Source organism: Delphinus delphis, chromosome 10 (genome assembly GCF_949987515.2).
Source record: "Delphinus delphis chromosome 10, mDelDel1.2, whole genome shotgun sequence".
In the NCBI taxonomy this organism is placed as follows: Eukaryota; Metazoa; Chordata; class Mammalia; order Artiodactyla; family Delphinidae; genus Delphinus; species Delphinus delphis.
In genome coordinates this window covers 100767311-100784443 of record NC_082692.2, presented here as the reverse complement: position 1 = coordinate 100784443, position 17133 = coordinate 100767311, and the positions used below count along the sequence as shown (strand labels likewise).

At 48.8% G+C, this 17133-nt stretch overlaps 1 long non-coding RNA gene across 1 annotated transcript in view; it reads left to right on the top strand.

Annotated features, from left to right (window-relative positions):
- LOC132431748 (uncharacterized) overlaps window positions 1–16898 on the top strand; it is a 61079-nt gene extending 44181 nt beyond the window's left edge. Inside the window, exons 3-5 of the long non-coding RNA XR_009520791.1 lie at window positions 7241–7348; window positions 15772–15851; window positions 16708–16898. This is a non-coding gene — a long non-coding RNA (uncharacterized lncRNA). The remainder of the gene's footprint in view (window positions 1–7240; window positions 7349–15771; window positions 15852–16707) is intronic.
- The last annotated feature ends 235 nt before the right edge of the window (window positions 16899–17133 follow it).

Here is a 17133-nt window from a genome sequence, read left to right as displayed (position 1 = left end):
AGGTGGCCTCAAAGGATGCTCTAACAGAATTGTTATTACAACGCTTTTCTGGAAGCTGGAAGTCAAGTGTCTTGAGCAAAGGGAGCCTTTTTCTGATTTGCACAAAGGCAGTGGATGGGCAAGCGGCCTCTACTTTCCACTGGTGCTGGCTGGATCTAAACTCGGAGTTCAGGTCACAGCGATCCTGCTCAGAGGGAAGACGCTGGAAACCAAGGATAAAAGGCAGCTACAGAGCTGTGACTAGTCATTCAAGGTCTCAGAAATATTTCCCAGGCCATTGAAAAGAGGTGATAACATTCATGTAGCACAGGAGATAATAAAGTGCAGACAGATCACTTTATTAACGTTAAAGAATTCACACCCATTTTAGGAAGGGCTGTGAAACTGTGTTCTAGTAAAACATGGGCCAGACTAGGGGTCAGCCACCCTCCAGCTCTCCCACACAGGATGAATCATGTCACCTCTCTGGGCTGCGGTTGGATCAGCTGAAAAATGGAAATCAGGTGGCTCCATCGCCATTTAAGAGGCAAATGGAAAAAATGGCCATGAAGGACCCTGTGCCAGAGTCTGGATCACAGTGGGTGCTCTATAAATGCTTGATTTCTCTCCCAGCACCACTTTAAGTACCAGGCCATCTGAACAGTAGAATGCGGTATTTTCTTTGAAATCCTATATATTTAAAACAAAAATCAGTCAATATCCTGGCTAAAAAAATCCTGCATACCTGACTCCCTGCCCTCCAGGCTAAGCTTGCGCCCATGCCCGCCCCCACCCCCGCCAGTCTCCCCCAGCTGCCTCCACTCCACGTCTTCCCTCAACATGCCAGGCCACGGCCACCTCAGGGCCTCCGCACTCGCTGTTCCTCTGCCCGGCGTGCTCTTCCTTCATCTTCCCAGGATCGGCTCCTTCTCACTGGTCAGGTCTCAGCACACATTTTGCCCCTCAGTGTAAAGTAGCCCCTGGCGCCTCCTACAACCTCACTCTGTCTTCATTTTCTGCATGTCTTTATTGCTTTATTTCTTTATTTCTTTGCTCACTTGTTTATTTTCTGTCTCCATCACCAAAATCTAAGCTGCTTGAGAGCAGAGGGTTTTGTCTGCCTTGCTCACTGCTGTATCCCAAAGCACAGGTGTCTAGTGAATAGCTGTTGGCGCAGGAACAATGTCTGGGGGGAGAGTGAAGAGAGCTGCTCCTCCAGCCCGCACACTTCCCTCTCTCCCCCAGGGACTGATGCTTTTTTTGTCCGTTTCTCTCCTCTTCCACTAGATGACCTCCTATGTTCTTTCTTGATTCCCTTGCTTGTCCTACAGAGAACTTTAAACTTCTCATTCTTTCTGTTCTCAAGGTTAGTGTGACTTGAGCCTCCATCTTTCTCATCTTTCGGAACCTCTGCCTGTTGGGCTGGGCCCTCTTCTCTTTGACGGCAGAGGGGGTCACAGGGAGCAGATGTGGGAGTCACGTGTGGGAGGAGCCCCCAGATGCAGTGGGATCCTCATCCCTGAGGCTGTGAATGGAGGCTAAATAACCACATCCTTGGGATGCTCCCAGCCCCACCCCCTGGGAGAGCCCCAGCCCTAGCTGCTGCTGTACATAAAGTTACTTCTCTTCTTAAAACCAGGTTTTGACAAATCTGCTATGCAAGGGCTTCAGTGAATTGGTCTGGCTTATGCCAACTGTTAACTGGACTAAAGAACTTGAATGGCATTTACTTTACAGTTTACAGGTCTCTTTCATCAGTCGTTCATCCAGCGAATGTTTAATAAGCACCTACTATATACCAGAAATGGATCTAAGTGCTTTGCATATAATAATTTGTTCATAACACAGGTACTTTTGTTATCATAATCCCCACTTTACCAATGAGGATCCTGTGTTCCGGAGCTGGGTTTACTATAAAGCCCAGTGTCTTAATCTGTTCTGGCTGCTATAACAAAATACCATAGTCCAAGTGGCTTATAAGCAGCAGAAATGTATTGCTCACAGTTCTGGAGGCTGAAAGTCCAAGATCAAGGTGCCAGCACGGTCGAGTGAGGGCCCTCTTCCAGGTCTCAGACCTCTCGTTGTGTCCTCACATGGTGGAAGGGGCTAGGAAGCTCTGTGGGATCTGCTTTATAAAAGCACTAATCCCATTCATGAGGGCTCCACCCACATGATGTAATTACCTCCCAAAGGCCCCACCTCCTCGTACTATCAGGTTTAGGGGTTAGGATTCAACATATGGCTTTGGGCATGGGGGACACATTCAGACCATAGCACTCAGAAAATGTTTTCAGGGTTTCTCCTGTACACGGGCTCCTTGCTTGTTCCCAGGTGGGGCCCCAACGCTATGTTCACCGGTCATGTGTGCAAAATTTGCAAAAGTAACATATTTCACCTGCAAGCAGCCAAGCCCTCTCTTTCTACAATGAATCTCATCCATCCCTCTTTCTCTCATGTTTAGTGGTATTGGAGAGGCTGTGGGTATTTGGGGGATCCAGCTTAGGGGAAGTTAAGTTGGAGATACATTTAATTTGAGTTTACTGAGATAAACGTATGTGGTTAAAAGTATGGTTAAGTTATTGCCAGCCATCCTGGTGTAGAAGACAGCTTTCAGGAACACCCTACAGCTGCCCATGCCCACTGGCCTGGATTGTAACTCAGAGATACTGGTCCAGAGTTCGTATCACCATATGAAGATGCTCTGTGTCACCCAGCACAGAAAGCATGCAGAAGGTGAAGGAAAACCAGGTCTGAAATTCAAGGAGCCAGAAACCATTCTGTAGAAAATTCTTCCTATCATCAGGCATGTGAAATTGTAAATGGAGGATTTGCTTCTCGGTGCTGTTGTGGACGCCTGGTCCAAACCAAAGTTCTCTCCTGCAAGAATAGACTGGATAAAGCAGCATATACAATTAAAACACAGTACATTTTTTTCCCTCTTTTGGGATGACCACACGAAATGCAATTTATCAGAATTTCTGTGTTTTTAGGGCACAAACTTATAGCTGTGCTACGACCAAGCGGTCTGTAACAGGTCATATATGAACCTGATGGGCATTTTTCTAAATCTGACATTGGTGCTAAAATCTATGTGTTTATATAAAACACTTACAAGTACACATTGTGAAACTAAAAGAAATGTTCCTGAACAGTCTGTAGTAATAAAAACAACTCAATAGGGCTCATCATTAGAGAAAAGGCTGGGTTATCTTTTAATTCCTTATAGATAATATGACGAAAGTGTCATCATATAAAGGTGATCAATGAAATGCTGGGGGGAAAGGATTATAAAGGCATCTCAGGTAGTTAATTAATACAAATATTGTGTTATTTTTCTGGGTTTTGTGATGTTTGTGGCGTTTGCCAGCTTTCCAAAATTTCCAGTTTTCTATGATTACTTTTCTCATTCTAAATCTCACCTATTGTACCTAATTTTCTATTCTTTTTCTTAAAGGGGCCCCCAAACGCTATAGGCTTTGGGTTCCACCTCTAAACTGTCTCCATCATGTCGCTACCAGGACAGGGTGGCTTCCTTACGCAAATACAAGCTCAAACAATCCGCACTCTTTTTCTGCCCTTTTAACACAAAAGGTAGCTTACAACAAATACACCGGCAGCTGTGGCAGTGCCAGCCGCGTAGCAGGACACGCGTGAGAGCGGGGACAATACTGCAATAGTCCGGGGGAGAGAGGATGGTGCCTGGACACGCAGAGTCCACGGGGGTGTGGAGGAGCGGCTGGATTTGGACTCGGTTCTGAAGAGAGTCAACGGGAGTAACTGACGATGTTGGGGATGACAGAAAAAAGAGAAGACATCGAGGACGATTTCGCGTTTCCCCGGGACGCTATGACCTGGGGAGTCGGGGTTCTGGGAAGGTGGCTGTAGGTGGAAGGAGAACCGCCGCTCTGGCGAGCGGGGGGGGGGCGGGGATTCGCTGCCGCGCGCTGCTGTCCCCTAGCGCCCACCGGGCCGACGCTAACGCGGAGCCGGCCGAGACCGCCCAGAGGCGTCCCAGGCCCGGCTCCAGCGGCGGCCGCGGCCGGCCAAACCCTCCCCGCGCAGACGGCCGGGCGCGGGCGGCCACGTGCGGCCCCGCGTGCTCCCAGCCCCTGCCTCCCCGCTCCCGGCCGCTGCCAGCTCCTGGGCAGGAGCAGATGCTTGCAGATGCGCCCCGGGGGAGAGCCGCAACTGGGCTGGAGGAGGGGAAGCTTGACCTGGTCAAGGGACCTCTCTTCCCTGAACCTCCCTTTCCCAGTGTAGGCGCGTGAGTGCGTCCTTCCTGGAGGAGACTGTGGTGGCTTATTGAGCTTTTCCGGGGCTAAGAAGATGACAACAACAACAGCGATGGTGAAACAGTAATAGTAAAAATGCCAGACATTTACTGAGTGCTCACTCTGTGCCAGGCACCCTTTCAAACACTCTACTTATAGAATCCCCCCAGCAACCCTGTGATGTCAGCCCTTTTACTGTCCCCATTTTACAGATGAGGGAATGAAGGCAGAGCAAGGGGCTCATGTGATGATTACTATTACTGCTCATAATCATGAAGCAATGGCTAGCAGTGATCCTGATGGGGCTATGGCTTACTGAGGGCTTGCTCTGCATAAGCAGTCCACATGCAGGATCATGCTAAAGCCCTGCATCCCTTCTGTGGAGGGTATTTATATCATCCCCATTTCACAGATGAAGACTGAGCCTCAGTGGTGTGAAGTCACTTGCCCGTGAAGACACAAGCTGGTCAAGTGGCAGAGACGGGACGCGAACCCATGACTGTCTGAACGAACTCCCAGACATGATTGCTACTGGCCATTCCTGAAGGGGTCTCTCACCTGTGATGAGGCATCTCCTCACCCATCCCTGTCCCTAAATATGGTAGGACAGTTATGGTCTGTGACCACAGGGTGATCATTCTGGCTCCAAGGCTACGCCAAGGAAGTGGCTGCTTTGCCCAAGGGCTCACAGCTGGCAGCGGACAAGAGGACTGTAAGTGGGGCTCAGGACCAGCCCCCCACCACTTGCATGGTCTCCTGAACCTGCTTCCTGCCTCTGGGCTCAGATGAAGGAGCCCAAAAAAGCCACTTCTTGTAAATGTCCTTCTCTTGTAGATTCAGGCTGGTCAGCCTGCTGAAGACACCTGTCTTCCTTCCCTACCAGGTGCCTGGCAGTCTTGCCGTGTCCCCTGGATCTGCTGGCCCGACCCTTCATGAACTGTGGAGGCCTGACTAGGAGGCTCCCAGGGAGGCCTGCTACACTTCTGAGGGTTTGGCACCTTGCCCATTCGTCCGGAAGTCTCCCAGTCCTGGCCCCAGCCCACCTGAAAACCCCCGCTTCACTCCCATGCCACACAGACCCTCAGCCCCAGTCCTAGCCTAGAGAGCCCCCAGGGCTTGTCAGAAAACTGGATCATCAGGATCTGTTGGGACAGATGGGGGTGTCACGCAAAGTCACACAGCAACTGAGAGGCTGAGGCCGCTGTCTGCCACCTGGAAGGGGGTGGATGGGAGGCTCCTGCCTCCCCACGCTGAAGCCGGCTGTGAGGCCCTGCAATGCTGTGCAGCCTCCGTGTGCCTGATATCAGCTGTGTGGCTCTCTTTGACCCGCAGTGCTGGGCTGCTGGGACACGAGTTGAGGATCAGCCTGGGGGTCAGCTGGGGCCCTTAGGCACTGGCCCGGGACTGGCTGGCTGGGGTCCTCTGCACTCAGATATCTTCCCCCACCCACTACTGTGGCCTTTACCTGAGACTCAGAGGTTCCAAGGATAGTGTTGGAGTTGGGATTCAAGCCCAGTGCTCTCTGACTGGGCTACCATCTCTGCTACCACTTTTCTCAGTTTGAAAAGTGGGAGGCATCTTGGTGTGTGAGAAATTCCTCTCTCATCCCGACCCTGGGGATAGAGACTCCGAGCCAGCATGGGAAGGGCCTGAGGAGACAGCTCGCCTGGGCCCCCAGAGGTGGAGTGTGAGGCCTCAGCAGCCTGCAGTGTGGCCCCTGCTTGTCTCAGGCATGGTTCCTAGAAGACCCAGGAGCCTGAGCCTGGGAGGGGACAGAGTGATCGTCCCATCTATTTAGCCAGTGTCCACAGGACATATGTCAGCAGAAAGTCCACGCTCTCTTAGAGGAATGCACTGTCACATTCTGTACGCTCAAGCATGCATACCCTTCTCACCCTAGAGAGAGCTAGATCTCTCTCCCCACCCTTAGCCCATTTCAGCCTCACATCAAGGCTGCCTCCTCCAGTTGCCTATACTGTGCACTGCACAACTCCAAGGGGCCCCAGTCACATGGACAGTGCTGTGAACGGCACCCACGGAGTTGGCTAACACAATGGCCCTGCTCACAGTGACCTGGGAGTGAGCCAGGGAGATTTGTCCCATTCTGTTGCTGGTGGAAACTGATGCTCAGAGATAGCCAATGACCTACCCTTGGGTCAAAGAGTGAGTCAATGGTTGGAACAAAATCTATGTCATCCTTTGTCTCCCTTCCCCCAGGCATTTTAAATAGAATTATTTCTTTCTAAAACTTAAATTTACTTTTTTGTTGTTTTTTTGGAGTCCTCTTTTTTTTATACATATATATGTATATATATATATATATTTTTTTTTAGTAGACATATAGTTGATTTACAATGCTGTGCCAATCTCTGCTGTACAGCAAAGTGACTCAGTTTTACCCGTATATACATTCTTTTTACAATATTCTTTTCCATTATGGTTTATCCCAAGAGATTGGATATAGTTCCCTATGCTATACAGTAGGACCTTGCTGTTTATCCATTATAAATGTAATAGTTCACTAGATTTGCTTTAAAAACAAATCATTTTAAAACTTCTGTCTATTTTGGAAGAGGAGCCATATTCATGTGACAAGAATCATAAGGGTTTGAAAGGATGTGAAGAGCAAGCGGCTCCCTGCATCCCTGGCCCGTGGGCAGCCACTGCTGCTGCCTTGTGTACCTTCCAGAGAGAGTTTACACACCCTTCACACGAATGGGCACACACTCACTGTTTTCACTGCATACGTCCTGCAGTTTAGCAGAACATTTCAGGCCGTCTGATTCTTTGTTTTACGGTAAACAGAATTCCATTATGTGGAGCCTGGATGGCTATTTAAGCAGGACCCACTGGTGTTCACTTAGGGGGCTTTGGACCTCTCAGTACAGCAAACAGTGTTAGATGACACCCCCAGCACCCTCTTCTCTGCACATGTATCATTTCATGAGTCTGAAAAAACACCTGAAGGATAAATTCTTTATTTCTTTTAGGTCAAAATGTTTCATTTTTGAAACAAAAATAAAACATCATGAAAGGACACATGCTAAATACAAGAGAAGATCCGAATCGCCCATCCCTATCGATTCTACTCCCTGAAGGTGACCAATGTTTCACATGATTTCACAGCTTGCTTATGTGGCTTAATAGATGTGGTTGGTTGCAGAAATGGCCACAATCCTTCACACAACCCTGTCTCCGTGCACTCTCTCGTGCCTTTGCAGCTCCTCCCATCAAGAGGCAGAGTCTAGTTCTCCCTGCCTTGAACCTGGGCCTGCCCAGATGCCTTGTATTGGCCAGAAGAATGTGGTGGAAGAGATGGTGTGCCAGTTCCGAGCTAGGCCTCAAGAAGCTTTGCATGCTTCTGCTAACTCTTCTGGAGCCTTGCTGACGGTGGGAATAAGCCTGGGCTAACCTGCCGGAGGATGAGAGACATGTGAGCAGGGGTGTCAGCTCAGTCGCCCCAGTCAAGGCCCCAGAGAGTGGAGAGCCCAGCCATGACCAGCAAAGCCGCCTACCCAACCCACACCTGGCCTCAGGTGTGTGTAGGAGCCCAGAGAACTGCCCAGAGCAGCCCAACCTGATTGCTGACCCTCAGGTTCTCAGAACCATTAGCTAAATTTGTAGTGGTTTTTAGCCACAGAGTTTTGGAGGATCTGTTTTGCAGCTTGGTTGCTGTAATAGGTCACCGATACAATGTATCTTGGGGATACTTCCCCTACAGGTATCTGAATCAACCTCATCTTTCTCATAGCTACAGAGTATTCCATTTTTGTGGAGGTGCCATGGTTTATTTTTCCAGTGTGTTCTTGGTGGACCTTTGGGTTGTTTCTTTGCTCCTGTGCTTCTGTCTCTTCATCTGTAAAATGAGACTGATGACCTTGCCTTAAAATTAATTTTTGAAAGTTGGCATTATTTGGTGTAGAATGGCTGACGCTTAGAAAGTGCCCAGCACGTGTTTTCTTTTCCTCCTTCCTGTGGGACAACTTCCACTCAGACGGGAATAGCAAACAGGTTGGTCTCAATGCCCGTTGTCTGGTGGGTGCTCCCAAGAGCTTGTTCTGAGCAGGACTGTGAGCCTGTGTCTGAGTCAGGGGCAAACACTGCCATGATGGATTACTGATGCCTGCCGTGTGCACCAGGGAGGATTGGTGAGAGGGACGTGTGCTCTTCTTCATACGTGTCTCCATCTGAGCCTAAGAGACCCTCACTCCCATTCACTCAGAGACTCTGAGAATCCATATGACCTTCAGGACCTAAGAGGAGGGCACTGGGAGGATTTGGACCCAACTCGCTGTGTGACCCAGGACAATAGGCCCTTTCCTCCTGTACTTCAGTCTCCCTATTTGTCAAGAAGCAAGTTGATGGCAAAGCTGGGACTCAACCACAGGTCACCTGACTCCCACCCTGTCCTCAGTTACTGGAGCCTGGACCCTCACATGGTGGTCTGGCCTGGGGTGGTTACAGCTGGGAGTGTGCCCCGCCCATGCTATGTGTCCCCAGAACCTCCTGAATATCCAATAGGTTTTGGCTGTGGTCTCCACAGGACACGTTAACCTGGGAGGCCATCTGCTGGGGATGGCAGCCAGGTTGCAGACTCTCAGGAGGACTGGTCCCCTTCCCATTATACTCACCCTGATGTATAGCCCTTTGTGGGCAGGGGAGGTGCCAGCTTTTTGTGGTGAGGGTCTCCTATTAGACTGTCCACCTTGAGCAGTCCTGAGCTTATTTATATTTATGTATTACTTTTTCCAAAAGTACCTACAAGTAAAATTTATTTTAAATTCCCCAAGAAGGTTAAAAAAAGAAAGAATAGTGTAGGATAGCAGGATAAAATAATTTATATATCATGAGAGAAGGTTGAGAAAAAGACATCCCTTCTCCACTTTCTCACTTACTTCCCTGCCCCCATCTCCTGACTCAGAGCTGGGGAGGGCAGATGAGTGGCGTTCATGCCTCTGCTTCTCCTTCCCTTGCCCTCAGCAGACATTGCTAATCAATTAGAGGATTTTTCCTCATTGAGTCTAAACACAACCTCAGGATCCTTTTCAACACAGTTGTCCAGATAGCCATCCTCCACACAGCAAAGTTAAAAACTATTTCATCTGTGGTTTAGAGTTGTACCCTTCCTAAGGATGAAAGTATCTGTGGGAGAAAAAAAATGAGTGCTCTGCCCCTCAGAAAAAGTATATGAGGGAGAGGGCTGCGGCTTTAGTGGTAGAATTTCTAGCATTAGCCTACGGTTGGGCTAGAATGTAGGATTAGGAGAGAGATGCATTATTTAACTGTGGAATGTCCATGCTTCTAGAGATACGATATTTCTCTCTCATCTTTTTTTTTCTTTGCATACATGTTCTTCTGCCTCAGTCTTTCTAACAGCTTCCTTGTCCTCATTTAGAACTGGAAGTGTCCTTAGAAATCAACTTGACCAACCCTATCCTACAGCCCTAGTGATAGATGGAGATTCTGAACGAAAGAGACTTCACTACACACATTTTACCACACTGGTTTAGTGCTGTCTAGAAATAATTCCTCCTCCTCCTTCATCATCATCATCATCATGACTTCCCCACAGGCTCTGCCTGCCTTTCCCGGGGTCACCTCACTGGAGAAAAAAATTCCTGGGAGTTGGCCATGTAGGGAATGGTGGTGGGAACCAAGCAGACAAGAGCTCCTTGAAATCTGACTCAGACCTCTCAACTCCAACCCCTCCCTGCCTCTCATGGCAGCATCCTTAGCAAAGTCACAGTGCCTCCATCTCCCCAGGCCCGACCACTTCTGCCCACGGCAGGGCCAAATGCAGGGACCTCAGGGCTCTGCAGAGGTGAGGTGGGGAAGGTAGGGCTCAAGGCTTAGAGGAAGCCATATGCCTGCTCAATTTGTGTGCCGGAGAGGAGAGGTCTTTCCAAGTATGTCTTTGGGAGAAGAGTTATAAGATGGTCAGTGGACACTGCCCCTCATCACTTCCTACCTGCTCTGCTTGGTCTTTTGTTCAGTTGGCACCCTTTTATCGAGCACATACTACAAGCAGGCACTACTCTAGGGACCAGGGTTACAGCCATGAGCAAAACTAACACGTTCTCTGCAAGTTACATGCTGAATGGATGAGACAGAAAACAAGCATATGAACCCATGAGTATGTAATATGTCAGGAAGTGACAAGTGTTCAGAAAAAAAATTGAGCAAAATAAAGAGACGAGGTGATGGAGAGCGTGGGATGGCCGAGGACGGCCCATTGGAGCGGGACGCTTGAGCAGACACTGGAGCAGTAACAAGGAGCAGAGATCAGGGGAAGAGGAGGAAAGGGTGGTCCAGGCGGAGGCACAGCAGGGACAGAGGGAGAGAGGCAGGACGCAGCCTGGTCTATGCAGAGGACCACAAACGCTGGTCTCACCGAGAGTCCCCATGACTTCATCCACACGCCACCTGGACTGTTTTGACCTCATGATTTTCTCCCAAGAACTCACTTATGTTTTTAAACGAATAAATTTATTTCAAAAGGAAACTTCGTGGTGTTATGTCAACTAGAAAGTGAGCATCACTTTGCTGGAAAAAGAGAGGTGACTGGAAGTCAAGATGCTGAGACAAAGGGAAGCTACTACCTTCCAGCTGGAGGCTGCTGCCTGCTGGGGCTCAAGCCAGACCTGACCTCTCCTACACTGAAATAGTTCCACGATTGTCCGAGGGGTTAGAGACACAGCAGACCAAATAGAGACTTAGCCTTGCTGAGGTCTGGCATTCTGGGGGAGTCGGGCTGTGGGATCCAGTGTCTCCATGGGAGCCAGCATCATTTTATACACCCCAAACTCTGTGGGACACTGAGTCTGGCCGGGTCAGGCTCAGGGGGTTCTGGGGAGGCCGGCTGAGGAGCCTGGGCTTTCCCACAGGGCAGAGTTGCAAGCAGGGGTGTGACGTGGTGCATCGTTGTTCAGGTTTTGGTCGGACGGTGCCTAAGGGTCACCTTCTCACGTAGGGGTACCTAGGACTGTCTTTCTTCCCTGGAGTCCACGTAGATGAATTGATCCCTCACCTTCCTAGAGAGTGTGGTCTGTGTCCACAGGGAGAAGGCATTCTCTAAACCTGGAAAACTGCCTACGGTGGGAGTGGCAGAGCTGGGGGCAAGAGGTGGGGTTCTTCAGACAGCTCTCAGAGTTAGGGCACCACACGGCTCTCAAAGTCCCCGGGCACGTGTGCAAATTGAAGGATCTCTGAGTTGTCCAAACGCTAGAGATGGTGAAAGAAATGCAATGGATTTGGGAAACCAGAGTTCCAACAAGTGGCTTTGTTCTAGTTTCCCCTGCCTCCCCTCCTTCCTCCCTTCCTTCCTTCCTCCCTTCCTTCCTCCCGGTCTCCTTCCCTTTCTCCCTCTTCAATCTCTTTCTCTCTCTCTCTTTCCCTCTCCCCCTTTCTTTTATTTTTTTAAAAGTATTTATTTATTTATTTATTTTGGCTGCACCGGGTCTTATTTGCAGCATGCAGGATCTTTAGTTGCAGCATGCGGACTTCTTAGTTGCGGCATGCAAACTCTTAGTTGTGGCACACATGCAGGATCTAGTTCCCCAACCAGGGATGCAACCCATGGCCCCTGCATTGGGAACACGGAGTCTTATCCATTGGACCACCAGAGAAGTCCCTCCTTTTCTTTTATTTGAATACAAGCCATATTTAACAATGTTTCATGACCTAAAACCTTTCTTTGGGTAGAGGTTGTCTGGAGTACGTGTCTTTCCCATTTTCTGGATAGGTCAGTAGAGGCATAGTGAGGGTGACGTAACTCCATGGATACTCAGGGGAGAACTGGATCTCACATATTTGGAATCTCTGTCTCATACCAGTTAAGAGACTGTTGGAATAATCCAGGAGAGATGGTGGTAGCTTGGACATGGTGGTCACTGGGGAAGAGGAGAGAAGGGGTCAGATACTGGATACGATCTGGCTGTGGTACAGGAGGGAACTAGAGGTGTCAAAGGTGACTCCAAGATTTTGACCTAAATGAAGGAAGAGTAGATTTGGGGTCGGGTTACTGAGGACAAGTAAGGTTTGGGATGCCCACTAGATAAGGCAGGGAGATGTCCTGGAGGCAGCTGGACACACAGGTCTGGAGCGGGGGTGGGGGGTGGTAGGAGATGCACACTTGGGGTGATCACCATGTAGACTCAGGAGGCCACTGAGAGGTGCACATGGGCAGAGAACAGCAAAGGACCATGGACTGAGCCCCAGGGCTCCTGACAAGTGGGGGAGCAGAGAGGAAACCAACAAAGAGGGGGAGAGGAGCGATCCTGGAGCTGAAGGGAAGAGCTGGGAGGGCTGCTGGGGTGGAGCTGCTCTGAGAGACAGGGAGCAGGGAGAGGGGGCTGCAAAGGAGGGGGGTCCCATCCCAGGGAGCCTGGAGCACCTGGAGGAGAGCATGCAGCCCCCAGCGGCTTGTAAAGGCTTAAACATCGGATTCCTCTGGTACTCAGACCTCAGCGTTTTGCTGTAAATGCTTCTTCTACTCCCTCCCCCACAAATGTACACCTTTCTTTTTAAATAAATTTATTTGTCTACTTATTATTTATTTTTGGCTGTGTTGGGTCTTTGTTGCTGCGTGAGGCTTTCTCTAGTTGTGGTGAGTGGTGGCTACTCTTCGTTGTGGTGCACAGGCTTCTCATTGCGGTGGCTTCTCTTGTTGCAGAGCACAGGCTCTAGGCATGTGGCCTTCAGTAGTTGTGGCACAGGGGCTCAGTAGTTGTGGCACACGGGCTTAGTTGCTCCGCGGCATGTGGGATCTTCGCGGACCCGAGCTCGAACCCGCGTCCCCCTCAGTGGTTAAGCAGATTCTTAACCACTGAGCCACCAGGGAAACCCTGTACACTTTTCTTTAAAATATTTTTTAACAAGCAAAACAAATGATGATCAATATCTTTCCAAGGGATTAAGTAACTAAAAACCCGCTTTTACTTGATTCAGAAGTTGATATCTTCAACACATCTTTCCAAAAATAAAGATAAGCAAAAAAAAAAAAAGTGCCTGAGGTTTCAGCAACCAAACTGACACCTGCATTGGCTTCCAGATTCTAATCAGAGCTGAGCAATGGAGTGAAGAAAGGCCTGCTTTCCCAGGGGTGCAGGCGCACCTCAGCAGATGAATTGGTGGGGTGTCTGGCCTCCTAAGCTGAGCTGGCTTCATGCTCCAGGCTGATGGGCAAAGCGACTGTCTGTAGTTGTTTTCGTGGTTTGGGTTTGCATGGTCTGTGCTTCCCTGCACAGTGGGCAGCCCCCTCCTCCAGAAGACCCCTGATTTGACCACAGGGGTCGAGTCTCACTGGACTTTGGCTGAGGACTCCTAACAACTCGGACTGTCATTTGAGGCTCTTCCCAGCCTCCCAAGACTCCGTGTCTTCAGACTCAGCCCTTCCCTGCATTATCTGGTGGTTTCCCACCTCTGAGCCTCCGCAGCTGCTCTTCCCTCCATCTGATATACTCTTACCGCCACTCCTCCCATCCTTGCATATTCAAATTCTCACCATCTCTTAAGACCAAGGTGACCACGGAATCTGACTGACCTACCACAGTCCTGGTTTACACCTGTTGTCCTAATGTGATTATTAATAACATCCCCTATAGACTCAAAAATATCCAGCTTTATTTATTTTATTTATTTATTTATTTATTGTTTCTGGCTGCGTTGGGTCTTTGCTGCTGTACGCAGGCTTTTCTCTGCTTGCGGCGAGTGGGGGCTACTCTTCACTGTGGTGCACGGGCTTCTCATTGCGGTGGCTTCTCTTGCTGTGGAGCATGGGCTGTAGGTGCGCGGGCTTCAGTAGTTGTGGCTCACGGGTTCTAGAGCGCAGGCTCCCTAGTTGTGGCACACGGGCTCAGTAGTTGTGGCTTGCGGGTTGTAGACCGCAGGCTCAGTAGTTGTGGCGCACGGGCATAGTTGCTCCGCAGCATGTGGGATCTTCCCGGACCAGGGCTTGATCCGGTGTCCCCTGCATTGGCAGGTGGATTCTTAACCACTGCGCCACCAGGGAAGCCCCAAAATATCCTGATTCAGACAACAGATTCTATAGTCACCTGACAAGAGGCCCAACTCTAATGCCTCCTGCAGGAAGTCATCCCTGCTTCCCCCAGCAAAGGTCTCCTTTATCCTGAACTTGCACAGCCCGAAGTCCCTCTCCTGAACGTATCACACTCTCGCGGGCACCTTCCTTGGCATGTGGCCTCTCTCCTGTGCTGGGCAGATACAGTCTCCTTATCAAAAGCATTTACAGACTTAGTGTTATGGGTTAGATTGTATCCACCACAAAAATGCATTGAGGTCTTAACCTCAAGTACCTGTGAATGTGACCTTGTTTGGAAATAGAGTCTTTGAAGATTTAACTAGGTTAAGATGAGTTAATGCAGCTGGCCCCTGATCCAATATGACTGTGTCCTTATAAAAAGGGGAAATTTGGACACAGACACCTACAAAGGGAAGGTGATATTAAGCCACACAGGGGAAGAGGGCCATGTGATTGGAGTGATGCCTCTATAAGCCAAGAGACAGCAAGGTTTGCTGACAAACACCAGAAGCTGGGAAGAGGCAGGAAGTTCTCCCCTAGGGCCCTGCTGACACCCTGATCTGGGAGTTCTAGCCTCCAGAACTATGAGATGATACCTTTCTGTTGTTTTAACCCACCCAGTTTTTAGTACTTTGTTACGGCAGGCTTAGGAAACTATTAGGTATAGTAACTACTCTTTTAAACAACTGTTATATGGAGATGCAATTCATATATTATAAAATTTGCCCTTTTAAAGTATACACTTCAGGAATTCCCTGGGGGTTCAGTGGTTAGGACTCCGTGCTTCCACTGCAGGGGCCCTGGTTCGATGCCTGGTCGGGGGACTAAGATCCTGCAAGACACACATTGTGGCCCCCAAAATAAATAAATAAAAATAAATAAATAAAAATAAAAAATTTTAAAGATATACAGTCCAATGGTTTTCAGCATATTCACAGAGTTATGCAACAATTACCACTATATAACTTTAGAACATTTCGTCACCCCCAAAAGAAACCCAATATCTATTAGCAGTCGCTCCCCATTTCCCTTTCCCCCGGCAACCACTAATCTGCTTTCTCTATCTATGGATTTGTCTATTCTGGTTATTTCATACAATATATGGCATTTAATGTCTGACTTCTTTCACTTAGCATAATGTTTCCAAGGTTCACCCCTGTTGAGCCTATATCAGTGCTTCATTCCTTTTTATGGCTGAAAAATATTCCATTGCAGGGATAGACCACATTTTCTTTATCCATTCTTTATGCATTCATGTTGATGGGCATTTGGGACGTTTCCACATTTTGTCTAATGCTAGACAAAATAATGACTAATGCTGCTGTGAACATTTGTGCACAAGTTTTTGCACTGACATATATTATCGATTCTCTTGGATAAGTAACTTTTTTAGTTAAAAGACAAGGCCTGCACATGGTGAACAAAACGGCCAGCAGCAAAAAAAATGTTTATAACTAAAAGCCAGACTCTTTCTCTCCCTAGGTGGACTCTCCCTCCCCGGAGACCACCCGTTTGTTTCGTTCCTGTCCTCCCAGAGATATTTTCTGCACATACACACTCAGGTAAGTGAACGCTTATTTTCTCCGGCATGAATGCCCCCAATGGTTCTATCTCTTGTTCTTCTCGCCTGCCAATACCTCTGGATCCTTCTGCATTGGGGTGCAGGACTGCACTCCATTCTTTTTGTTTATTTATTTATTTCATTTATTTATTTTTGGCTTCATTGGGTCTTCATTGCTACGTGCGAGCTTTCTCTAGTTGCGGCGAGCGGGGGCTACTCTTTGTTGCGGTGCATGGGCTTCTCATTGTGGTGGCTTCTCTTGTTGCAGAGCACGGGCTCTAGGCGCGCGGGCTTCAGTAGTTGTGGCATGCAGGCTCAGTAGTTGTGGCTTGCAGGCTGTAGAGCGCAGGCTCAGTAGTTGTGGCGCATGGGCTTAGTTGCTCCGCAGCATGTGGGATCTTCCTGGACCGGGGCTCGAACTTGTGTCCCCTGCATTGGCAGGCGGATTCTTAATCGCTGCGTCACCAGGGAAGTCCTGCACGCCATTCTTTTAGCGCCTGCCTCGCTGAATTGTTTGGACATACCCTTTGTTATTAAGCCATTTGAAGGTCATTTAGGCTGCTCTTGATCTTTGTCACTGCAAGTATGCCACCCTGAACTTGCTTGTGCACCCATGCAAAATTTTCTGGGGGGTAGACCAGAAGGCCCAGAGGTAGACTTGCTGGGACCTAGAATGTGAGCTTTGTTTGGTTTGAATGAGATGGTCCTGAGTTTCTTGATATTGGGGCTGAGTCTTATTCACTCTTCTGCCCCACAAAGACTCATGAAAAGCACAGACATGTGCCCAGTGGGGAGATGGGCAGAGCTTGCCCTGGACCCGTTTCTTCCCTTGAACTTGTGTGTTTTGAGCCCCGCAGGGTCGGCGGGAAGACATGCTGGATGGTAACTGCTAAGTCATCAGCCAGTTGGTGACCTCGAGTAGCTGTTTCAGCCCACCTACAGAAACTGTAGATCCTTTGCCAAACCGTTGCCATAAATGTTAAGAACCAAGCTCAATTATTCTCTTAAAAATAGTAACTTTAAAGAAGATGGAAGTCTTCAACTTTAAAACCAGCCAGATTAATAAAAATAATCTTTCTGAATTATGAACTTGGTATCATGGTATAAAGAGCCTTTTTTTTTTAATCTTGCTGACTCAAAGATAGGCTTTGAAAACAAGCCTCGTTGACTTTGCGCCCCTTTGTTTGCCAGTTCTACAAAGGTTTTATTGCAAATCAATTTTATTGTACAGTGTACCTTAAAAGTTGACAATCGAGTAAGTCAGCTGTATCCCAGCCCTGACC